Raw genomic sequence first — 11,226 nt, forward strand, 5'->3', positions numbered from 1 at the left:
AAAGTGCTTTTCGAAATTTCAACGTCTACCGGATTCGCTTGTAACAACACAGTGTGAATGTGCATCAGTCAGGGCAAACAATAATCATGCTTGTGATGGCTGTTTTCTCTTGAAATCTCAAGGTTGTTCGCATTTAGTCAATTCGGTGACTTCGCATTTTGCTCTGAGTATATGTTTGGCTTTATGTCAGTTTATATTGCACTGCATGGTCAAGGTGCGTTATGACGATTTCCATCGTCCCTTAGCTACATAATCAGCGTTACGCAGCGGACGAAACATGCCTTCAGTTCATTTCTGGTATACGTTTAGTTGTTATGTTGCAGCATTAAAAAAATTTTTTAATGCTGCAACTATATACACATATGTATATAGTTGCGTTCAATACATTATTCACGGGTAAAAAAATAATAGAAGTTTGACTTGCCGATATAGAATAACTGTAATATGTTTCATTACTATAATTACTGTTTACAAAGATTACCCTCATATTGCGTCGCATTTATCTACTTGCAAAGTATTTCTGTGATCTCCTACACCGTATTATTTCAATGATATACAGTCCTAGTAGTATATCTTACAAACACTAAAAAGTAGAGGGGTGTATTTTAGCAAAATCGAGTTGCTTTTCGCTCGCCATTGATCAGAAGTTTCTGAAAGATACTATCGATATGAAGAGTAGCAGCAGCAGGGGCATCAAACACTTACTCTAGTTAGTTGTCGGGGCTAACACTGCATTAAACTTGCACTTAAAAGCAGAAGTGCGGCATCATATAGGATCGTTGGCCTGAACCGAGCCAAGCCGTCTCCTGCCACAGATGTGGCATTTCAAACGATTAATTTTCCATGCAAGGACTGATACTTGCCCGCTTTTCGTTCTTGCTCCGTACCCAACCTTTTCATCAATGCCCCAACAATTTCACTTTGCTCTTCTCCCTTGACCCACCGTCCAGTCTGGTAGAAGGACGTATGCACAGCAGCAAACATTTGAAACGAAAACTCTTTACTGTAGTTGGATGGTTGGACACTTAAGAAATTACTTAAGAGCGGACGAGGTGGAGAGTGGAGCGGGATAGATCAAAATGTGGTTCAAAAGCTCGTCCCCGTTTGTGTTGTTGATTATATGTAAAAGTCACTTGGTGGGCTCGACTCTTGAGAATGTAGTGTCGTGGGCCCGAGAAAGATTAGGAAAGATGGGTCGACGGAGCTAGTGGGCCAACCGGGGACTGACGAACGAAAACCCTGTCGGCGAGTACGCGTGCCAAGGGCACCGATTGACAGTACTCGCTAGTTTATTTCAAGAAAAAAGCAGTACTTATTAAACATGTTTTCTGTAGAGCCAGAGAGTGATGGGCAGAACTGTCGTGACGACGACTTCAATATTTAGATTGAGCTATTTTACGGATCGTACCCTTGTTTTCAAGGAAATTTTTTCCCATTTCTTGTGCACTAGCCTCTATTTCTTGCATTCCGTACCACTTCCATGTCTGTGTGTGCGGCCAGTGTTCCTGGGCCTTCTGAAGAGTCCTTTGGCAATATTAGCCGCATTTATCTTGCAGCAAACTTCGCTCGGAGCTCATTTGTTGACGAGCCAAAGGGTGCCGTCCCCATAGACTTGATAGGCGTTGAACTGTCAAAAAATCGTCGTTTTGTTTATTTCCACCCTTCATGCTTTTTTGTCTAATCACACGGGACGAAAAGAAGCTCTTTTCGGTTTTTTCAGCGACCGCCTCCCCTTGCGGTCGCCGGTTTCTTCTGCCACATTGAGCGAAACGACTGGATGGAGTGACGAAAGCATCACGGAAGAACTGTAACACTGGTGCCCGCCGTGCCCAGGCCATTGGTGACATTATTTCTCAATCGACCCCCAGCAGCTGGCAACCACCGCTTCCAGTGAAACAATACCTTCCAATAGCGAAAACAGAATTTGGATCGTTTGTCGAATGAGTCGAAGAAACTGTCGCAAGGCGAAGCCTGTCATTGCTATGGAGAGCTAGAGAGCGAACCTACTGGTGCTATGGCAGGGCTAAACCTCAAAAAAGAGGAAGGGACGATTCTGGACATGGTAGACAAGATAACTGGAACAGATCGAATAGACTTCAGGAGAGCGGAAAGGCCGAATCCAGAAAACGAATAGAAGATAAGTGGCAAGAATGAATCTATGAAAGATAAAAGTTAATACGGACCTGACAATGTCTGTCAGTCTCTAGTTTCGGTGGGTGAGTTGGCCTCCGTCCTTCTACCAAGGTGGTAAGTATCTGGTAGCCGCAACCGGCACCGGTAGCGAAACCTGTCTCCTGCATTGATTTCGGCAGAAAACTTGTGCATCAATCGTTTGCTGACTTTTTAGTTGTGCCTGAGTTACACAGATGTGTGTCGCCATTGAACTAAAAACTTTTCGAGGCATAAAGCGGAAGTTCGAGAGTGAATACGCTGATTCGAAATTACATTCGTGGTATGACGCGAGATCATTCCATCGACATGATCATATTATCCTCGATAGACATAAGAGGAGAATGCTAATGAGCTTGTAAGAGGATTACATTTTGCAGGCACGGCATGTTTATTCTGTTTCGTGTCTGTCATGCTAGAAGACGATGGCTTGAACAAGTATTGCACTTTTTCTGCATAATATAAAAGTTCATTGTGCGTACCTGCATCTGCCAGTATTCCATTACCAGAATCAGCACTAAATATAGCCCTGAAGTACGCCCCACACCATGATCTCGGTTTTAGGATAGACCCAATCAGACCCTTAGATGCTATTTTTCATTTCTACTCGTGCGACGTAAAAAACACAAGACGGTTAGGACAAGCGCTTGCAATGCGAATAGATATTACAGAACCCTACAAAAATGGCAACTCTTGGCGCCGCCTAGGACATTTCGCCGCCCAAAATGAATTCTCAAGAGATGTCTCTGAATTGAAACTATGTCGGCGCGTGATAAATGGGCCCATTGTCGCCCATTCATTCCTCCTTGCAGTTCCTAACGCTCTAGCAATACTCTACGAAAAGTAGCACTACAACGATATCTATTCATGAGCGCTTTCATTTGATATGGAAGTTATACGCTATTGAGCTTTCAGCTTGAACTCGTCGTACCGTGATGTTAGCGCGAATATTTACAGGTTAACATATGCAATACCGGCTATACTCGAAAATTAAAAGTGCACAGTCATGTGATTGTATGCCCTAATGATTGTAAAAGAAAAATTAAACAGAAAAAGCTGGGAAGTGTACGGGTTACAGGTGGGAGGGGATCGGCAATAAAGTGGTCGATTTTGAGGAATCTAGGCGATTAAAACGAGGTATTGTTGGAGGCAAACAGACACAAAGGAAATGAGCGGTGGCCACGGCTCTTTGCCATCTAAAGGGTCAGCTGACCCAGTGTACCTCATGTAACCATTCTGCTTAAACCAAGGGAAGAACTGCAGGCAACTGAGTAAAAAGAAAAATAAAAGCTATTATTTTCTAGTAGACGCGAAGGAGGAAGCTGATTTTATGGTTGAGCGGCCTGTTTTTTTGACCGGCGAGTTTAGACGCCTTGGGTTTCCTCAAGTGGCACACATCTCTCTAGCGTCCTCTGTGCCGTTTTTCCTCACTAACCCCAACCTCGACCACCATACCAGCAGGAGCATGTACATGAATGAGGTTCGCTTTTAGAGCAAAGTTGCACCTAAGCCATTACCCTTATAAGTGCGGTTAATAGCCCGGCCCAACTAAGCCTAGAGGCAATTCGTAGTGTAAAAATGGGTGGCTCCTCGCCAATGAGAGGGACTCTTCAAGCAGTCTCTGAGTGGATGGCGTAGAACCGCCAAAACGAAAACATGTTCGTTCGGGGACCTACTCGAAGGAACCCATATAGCTTTATTTATATTATTTAGGAAACGTAAAATCAGACGAATAGCAGGTAACGGCAAAGACGAGGAAACGGACGGAATTTATTTACAATTGAGACAACAGCAGCCGCTGGCAGTAAGTGTCTGTGCGGGAAATGGCGCCCAAAGTTTTAACATAGACAAAGGCTATTCTGTACCATATGGCGTACAATTTAGCAAGCGAAAAAGACTACGGAAAAGAAAAAGGAAGACACTTTTACTTTCCGCTCGTAGAACAAATGAATCCATCACAGGACTACATGTCACATCACGCCACTTCAGGAGTGACAAGGTAAAGCTCGTGATCGTGATGCTGTTGTTGGTAGAGGATCTGCTGGAAAGAGGATAAGGGTAGATCCCGAGACAAAAATGAATGAATAAAAGGAGGAAAGCCAAAAAGAAGTCGTTGATGAGGCCTCTGTAGGCGACAAGGATCACTTCCAGCAACTTGGCGTGAAAGCTGTTCTCGACGATGACGACAACGATAACTTTGCAATAACGCACTAAACGGAAAGAGGACGCTACGACGAGAGACGATGTCTTCTCGACCACACCATTTTTCCTGCGTCGCATTTAATCTGTTTTCGTCAGAGTAATCTAGCATCGGCTTTTCATCACGATAGCAGTAAGGTGCGTTTAGAAGAATACGAAACTATTTCCACGTCATCTGGTTATTACATCTAACAGTATTGAAGATCCACATTATGTCTCACAATCTAGAGATATCATGAGTTAGTCACTGTTTGAATCTATTCATAGAAGATTCATCACTTTAAGGTTTGTTTGGCGGGTATTTCGTAGCTATGTTCCGAGTGATCTTCTTGATCTTCGGCCAATGCGAAAAATCGAATTTTGTTCCGCTCTTCAATCACAGCTCTTGGCAAACCTTTGCGGTCAGCTTTCGGTTATTTGCAATATATAATAGACAATTTCTGGTTTTGGATATCTGGTGCATATTCAATAGAAATCTACAAATAGTAGCAGGTCTTCAAAATTAAAAGTGAACGAATAACACATGGATGATATCATATGCTTTCAATGATTAAATTAATATCAATAGAAATTCTGCATTTGGAGTTTTACCTTGCGGACAGCAGTGGACGTAGTCGGTACCTTTCACATTATCTGTGCAACGGTTAAGTCAGTGTAAAAAAACGCGCGAAAGCACAAACGTTATAAATCCATTATTGCTATTATTATTATTGTTATTACTAGTGTCACGTGTGTAAGTTGTTCCTCGCTGAATTGATTGCATCCTTGCATTTTAGTCCGAAAAGTAGCGGTAACTTCATCGTCATTCGAGATACGGCTTCCGTCTTTTAAGACGATGGCGGGAAAAATGAAAAGCTGCGGCAGGCTGTCGTCTATATCACCTTAACTGTCACTTCTTGTCCGTCATACCGCTCTGCCTTGACGTTGTCCGAGGTCTTTAAAATAGAAAGACCTAATAGCGTAACTCCTCAGTCTCACTCTGTGTCCTGAAAGGAAGACGGTGCTAGACAATGCATTACTCTACACCCGCAAGCATTTCGCCTTTGGGGTTGCGATAAACTACTAGCTTCACGTATACGTTGGTTACGCAGCCAGACAAGCAGCATCTTTCAGTCTCGCTCAGTCAGGCACGAACGCCTTCAAACGTACTTTTACAGACATGGACCAGGTCTGTGGCCGTGGTAAATCTAGGACAAACCACTTGTGCCCGTCGGCTGCATCATTATTATCATCACTATCAGTATAATTATCATAGCGGCTATGAATGAGTAGTAACCAGTTTTGCGACACGGGACCGTGGAAGAAGCCGCCGTCGGACAGTTGGCCATGGCACGATCGGGGCCTGATCAACTGAGGCGGGCTGATTAGAAGATGCTAGCAAAATAAACATGTCTGCAATTGTCAGACCTTTATGTTGCAACTCAGTCGACGTTCGTCTGAATTAAGATAAGTACTGTATCAAGGTACAGGTATGTTCTGTTCTCGAATAACGCAATAAACTGCTACGGTACACAGAAGCGGCAAGACTTGGTGGGGTTATCGGTAGAATAATAATAATGAAAGCGACGATAAGGAAACAAAAGTGAAAAAATAATGTAAGAATAAATAGCATTAGCTGCCAAAAGAAGATCAGTGACTTAACAGGACTGGCCATCACCGTCGTGGCCCTGTGCCAATAATACAGTGAGTGGCATTTAGGTTGCCACCAGCCAGACTGACCGGTACTGCTTTTCTGCCGCTACTTGAAGGCTCATAGCGCGTAAATGGTAGTTCGGATTTTCTTTCTCAAAGTCTTGAAGCGGACCTATGTTCGCACTGCCCTCAGACAGAGCTAATAATGACAGGGACGCTCATAACTGTTGCTAAGGCTAAACCATGACCAGAAACTAACTCCATTTGGTCCTCATTGAGGCAAATACGGAACTAGTATGCTATGCAAACGGAACGGATAAAGAACGACAATAAACGGTAATAAAGTGAGGTCTAGCGAGACAGAGAAAGGGAACAGTAAGCTTTGAGGCGCGTTTGTCGGCAGTGCCGCCGGGCCTTTGGACTCTGGGTCCGGCCGAAATTGTGTAAGGCTCAGGACAGTTCATGCCTGCACCGATGACGTTTTAAGCTTGAAACTCCTACAGGGTTGTTAGAACGTTCAGTGTTCTAAGCTAGCAATGAATACGCATGCACGTATGGACCGATGTGAGCAAGCAGCTGACCTCGCTGTCGCTATTTATGGCTGAGTGCCTACCCTGGTAGAGACTATAATGCATGGGTAGTAGCACATAGTTTCGTTTTGCTGAGAACTCCCTTTCAATCTCGTGCCGCCTATTCATTTTTTGTCAGTAAGTCACTGGAGCAGTACAGGTCACGGGGACCAGTCAGATACCAAACTCCATTACCCCATTTTCTCAGTGTGCCGTTTCCACTCTTGACATTTTATAGGGTTATGTATCATTGGGTGTAGCCCTTATCGTGAAACGTGGACTGAGCGCGCAAGTATGTCCAGCGATAACTCCAGCCCTGTGAAAGTCTGGCTGGGCAAAAATGACCATCGGCTTTAGGAAAGCGGATGGAGTGGCTTAATAGCTTGCTATCATAGGAAATAAGAAGGTTTATCGAGGACCCTTGGTTTGGAGCAAACAACAAGAAGACTGACAAAAAATATAGCCGCATTTGAGCATATGCTCTGAAAGATCTTTTTTGGCCTTTTCTCTGCGTCTTAATGGAAACAACTATAAAAATGAATTATTTTTGATCTGCGCATATCTCTATTGACATGCGCACGTTATGGACCATTCATTCACATGGTGTGCATAAGTTTTCTTGTTTCTAAGTTACTATTAGGTGACAAAAACCAGGAGACGTTTATCGTGCAATATATATCTAATTCATCAATTAATGTTTCGAAAAAAATATGATTTAACTGACAGTTTTCCACCAACCCATTATCTCTCATCAGAAATGCCGTCTTCATTTTAACAACTTCCGATGCTTACATATACGCCCTCCCCTTCTGACTCTGGCCTTTAACTGCAGTAGATCACTGTGTTATTATTATTATTTATAGCTCAGAAGTACACTGTAGCTAGTTGGGCCTACTTCCTTCATTGTTAGCGATGACCGTTCGATTTGTTGTTTTTATTGTCGTCTGCGATAGCGTCTTCCAGTCCTTTCTAAGCCTCCTAATGATCGAGCATATATACAGAGACACTGACAGTGACATTTGCTACTTAAAATTGCCGTCACCGGGATAAAAGTAAGCTTAACTCAGCAAGAGTTTACACGGCTCCCGACTATCTATGTACGCTAGAGGCCTGATTCTAACGACAGAACGAACAGGACCCAAACGGCCCTGTCTCGCGTGATAGCCGCTCTAGCCTGAAAACTGGCTTGCTACTCCTCCGCATCGCAATTGATGGCTCGATAACCATTGCTGAGACTGGGGTCATATAGCTGGCTATACATACATAGTCTTGAGCTGATGTGAATGTTGTAAGTAAACATGATCGTATATGAGCTCGTGTGTCTCGTTTGTTAACTCTTGCTGCCGCGGTTCTAGCTATCGTTGTTGTTGTTGTTGTTGATGTCATTGTCGTCCGAATGCTGAGTTCGTCCAGCAAGCGGCTATTTCCACAGTTCTGCTTCCTGCCTAGCCGGCCGCCAGCCATATTGTAACCTGCAAAGTTGTCGAAACTGCACAATTTCGACAACTTTGCTTTTGATAAACAACAACAGCGACCGAAATAAGACAACTGCATTCTAGCTGTTCTCTGTTTCTCTTCAAAGTAAGGCATAGACATTCATTTGCGTCACCCGCCAACGAAGACATCACGTCACTGGATGGTTAACTCGGCCAAAAGGCGATGGAAAATTAGTAAGTAGCCTGACATCGTCCGTACCCAACTGGCGAGAACGCAGCCTCTCGACACTGCCTCGTCGCCGTAGTCGTCTGCACGAATATAGAACGTATAACGAATGACATGTACCTAGTTTTCCTTCCATTTATCACACGGCAAGTAGAGATAGCCTGGGTATCCTACAAGTTGGCAGGCCGACTACTTTCTCCCTTTTGTCGACAGAGTTCGAAGGACTAGACCGTGCCGCAGGGGCGGCGACAGCGCCGTGGACAGTAGGCCGAGTACGACATTCGCTGATGTTTAACAAAAGCAACAACAGTGCGTGGAAATTCATATAACAGAACATGGCCGTTACGATAATTGCATAAGACGAACATCGCGGTGACATGATGAGGTGGGTCAGAAAATCTCTGTTTCTCTCTGATAGAGGATCCGGCTGGTGACAGCCCGAGGCGTGCGCTCGACATTTACATGACGATCATATTAATACTATTATATTGAAGAAAATCAAGTGTGACGCTTTTAACAGTTTTATCCTGTTTTGTTCCTATTTAACTAGCTAAATAACGTATACGAGACTTTGTGAGTAATATGAACGTAGCTTAAACGAATTATCGTACGTTACTGTTACGCACAGCGTTTTCCAGAATATATGCGTAGCACCAGATAGGAAGCAGATACATCTACTGCTTGGCATTACGGCGGAGATTATTGCAGTCAAATATTGAAGGGCACTGTTTTACACAGGATCTGGCTCATGACACATCGATCTGTATCATATACGGCTACGCTTTGCCGCGTTTGATTTTCGCCCAATCCGAGTATCGTAATAATGCTTGCGTGTAATAATGTGAGAGAGAGAGAGAGAGAGAGAGAGAGAGAGAGAGATAACAATGCCCATTAGACTGGAGATTTCCCAGCGAAAGCATTCATTACGGGTGTTCGAACTGGGTATCGGGCCTACAAAGTTACGGCCACGTGAGACCAAGAGCACCTCACACACACACACACACAATCACAAACACACACACACACAAACACACACAAACACAAACACACACACACACACACACACACACAAACACACACACACACACATTGAACAAACAAAGCAAAGGCTAAAAACTATACAGATCTGCTTATCTCTGCTCGAGGATGACTAGTAAATTTTCAAGGAGCTATCGCAATGTAATCAGCTTTATTGCTTGCAAACAGACTACTGCCCTTTTATCTACTTTCAGCAAATTTCAATAAACCCAGACAAGGACTGTACTAGGTTTTTTTGTTCTGCCGAAGTTTCAGTGTAATGTTCATTTCGAATCCGACCTTCGCCCTAGGATCCATATCGGTCTAGCTAGCAGAAAGACGCAATCGATGGATATGTATAGAGTTGGGCAAACTTGCTTTACGCAAGTAATCCACAACTCAAAATCGAGTTCTTGTCTATCCTGGCGTGTGGCGCTTCGTATCATCATATTTTGAGCCTAGTCATCATCGTCCCTTTGAATGCTAGTCACTTTTTCTTAAACCACGCCAATGCAAAGCGGTCGGTATAGATGTAACGTTACACACAGCCACTCCCACTGGGATAATGGCGCTATGTAGCTCTCACTGGGGCTGAACTCCCGATGATGAACTCCCCTTCCCGGCTTACTCTACTTGTCGATAGCAGCACGATTGGAGCAAGAATCTTTCTGACAGAGCTCAATATGTGATGACACCGTTTTTACTCTTGAGAGAGGCTGTAGGACCGCGAAACAGAACGCCCTTATTTTGATCGTCAGTCCCCTGGCGCGTTCCCCCTAGCTGGCTAGCTAGCAAGCGTTCCTCGATTTTCTGACATCGTTTGTTTGCTCAGTCCTTGTTTCTTCCTCCTTCAGTTTGCATTTGGAGTCTCTGTGCACAAGGAGTGTCTTTATCTACTTACAAACTTTGTGCGTGTCCCTACGTAGTGAACGAAGCCTTAGCTGGTGAAAGGGGAAAACGAGACCCACACGGAAGTTTCTCGCCGACCCGGACATTGCGGAAGTCAGCTAGATTTGGTGTAGCAAACGGAAGCCAATAGGAATTTAATGTGCAGGGGAGAAAAGGAACAGGATGAGATTCATTACATCTCGGCACCATTCCTTCTTTTTTTCGGACCCGCAGCTAGATTCTAGGAGATCCTCAGTTTCCTACTAGTTTTAAACAGAGAAGAGGTTTTGTACTGCCGCTACGGCTGCCCTTCTAGGGCTTCGTTATTTCTCGTTGTGTTTGCTTTGTTTCTTGCCCCATGTGGAGACGATACAAGTCAGCGGCCATGAACACCTTCAGACGAACCTTTGGCCTACTTCCGGTTTCCGGCAGTCTTCATTGAAATGGAAGCACGCTAGGCCAAGTTGAACAGCAGCAGAAACTTGCTTGAAAGAATAACAAATGATTGGAACTTCCTCGCACCAGTCCGCCGTCGTGGTCTCACCTCGTACGCTATCTATGGCGTGCCACGCTTATAATAAAATCATTTGGTTAAGTGTGATGACAACAAAACAATGGCGTGAGACAGATACATTGCACTGTCGTTTCGCTTCATCTTGTTGGCGCAAACGAGATTATTTACATAATAGATCGGATTTCCTTTTACAGCCAATCGTCCGCATGCTCCTGCGAATAAGACAAGTCCACATGTAATATTTACCTTCTATTTGTACGTATGGATGCATTACATATGGTACGTGCGTAGATGAAGCACAAGGATATGTGGCCAGTGTATTACGGCCATTAACATAATCATCATCATCATCTTATCGTCAAGTGCATGGATTTACGAGTATAACAAAAAACTTATAGTAACCACTTTGTTCACTTTAGACCTGTGCAGCATGGCTAAATGATGTGCGTCATCTACCGGCATTATGGCTACGACACGACGACTTGTGCTAGGCTAGCCTATGGGATCCCGGTACGATTCTAGCGGTCTTGTGTAAACGTCCGTAGACGGCGAACGATATAGTGAACTTACTTACTT

General features: G+C 44.1%; 1 protein-coding gene across 3 annotated transcripts in view; it reads left to right on the top strand.

Moving 5' to 3' along the window:
- GlcT (ceramide glucosyltransferase) overlaps nt 1–11,226 on the top strand; it is a 131,149-nt gene that overhangs the window by 77,605 nt on the left and 42,318 nt on the right. The window lies entirely within an intron of this gene.

Source organism: Varroa jacobsoni, unplaced genomic scaffold, assembly GCF_002532875.2.
Source record: "Varroa jacobsoni isolate VJ856 unplaced genomic scaffold, vjacob_1.0 scaffold_589, whole genome shotgun sequence".
NCBI lineage: Eukaryota > Metazoa > Arthropoda > Arachnida > Mesostigmata > Varroidae > Varroa > Varroa jacobsoni.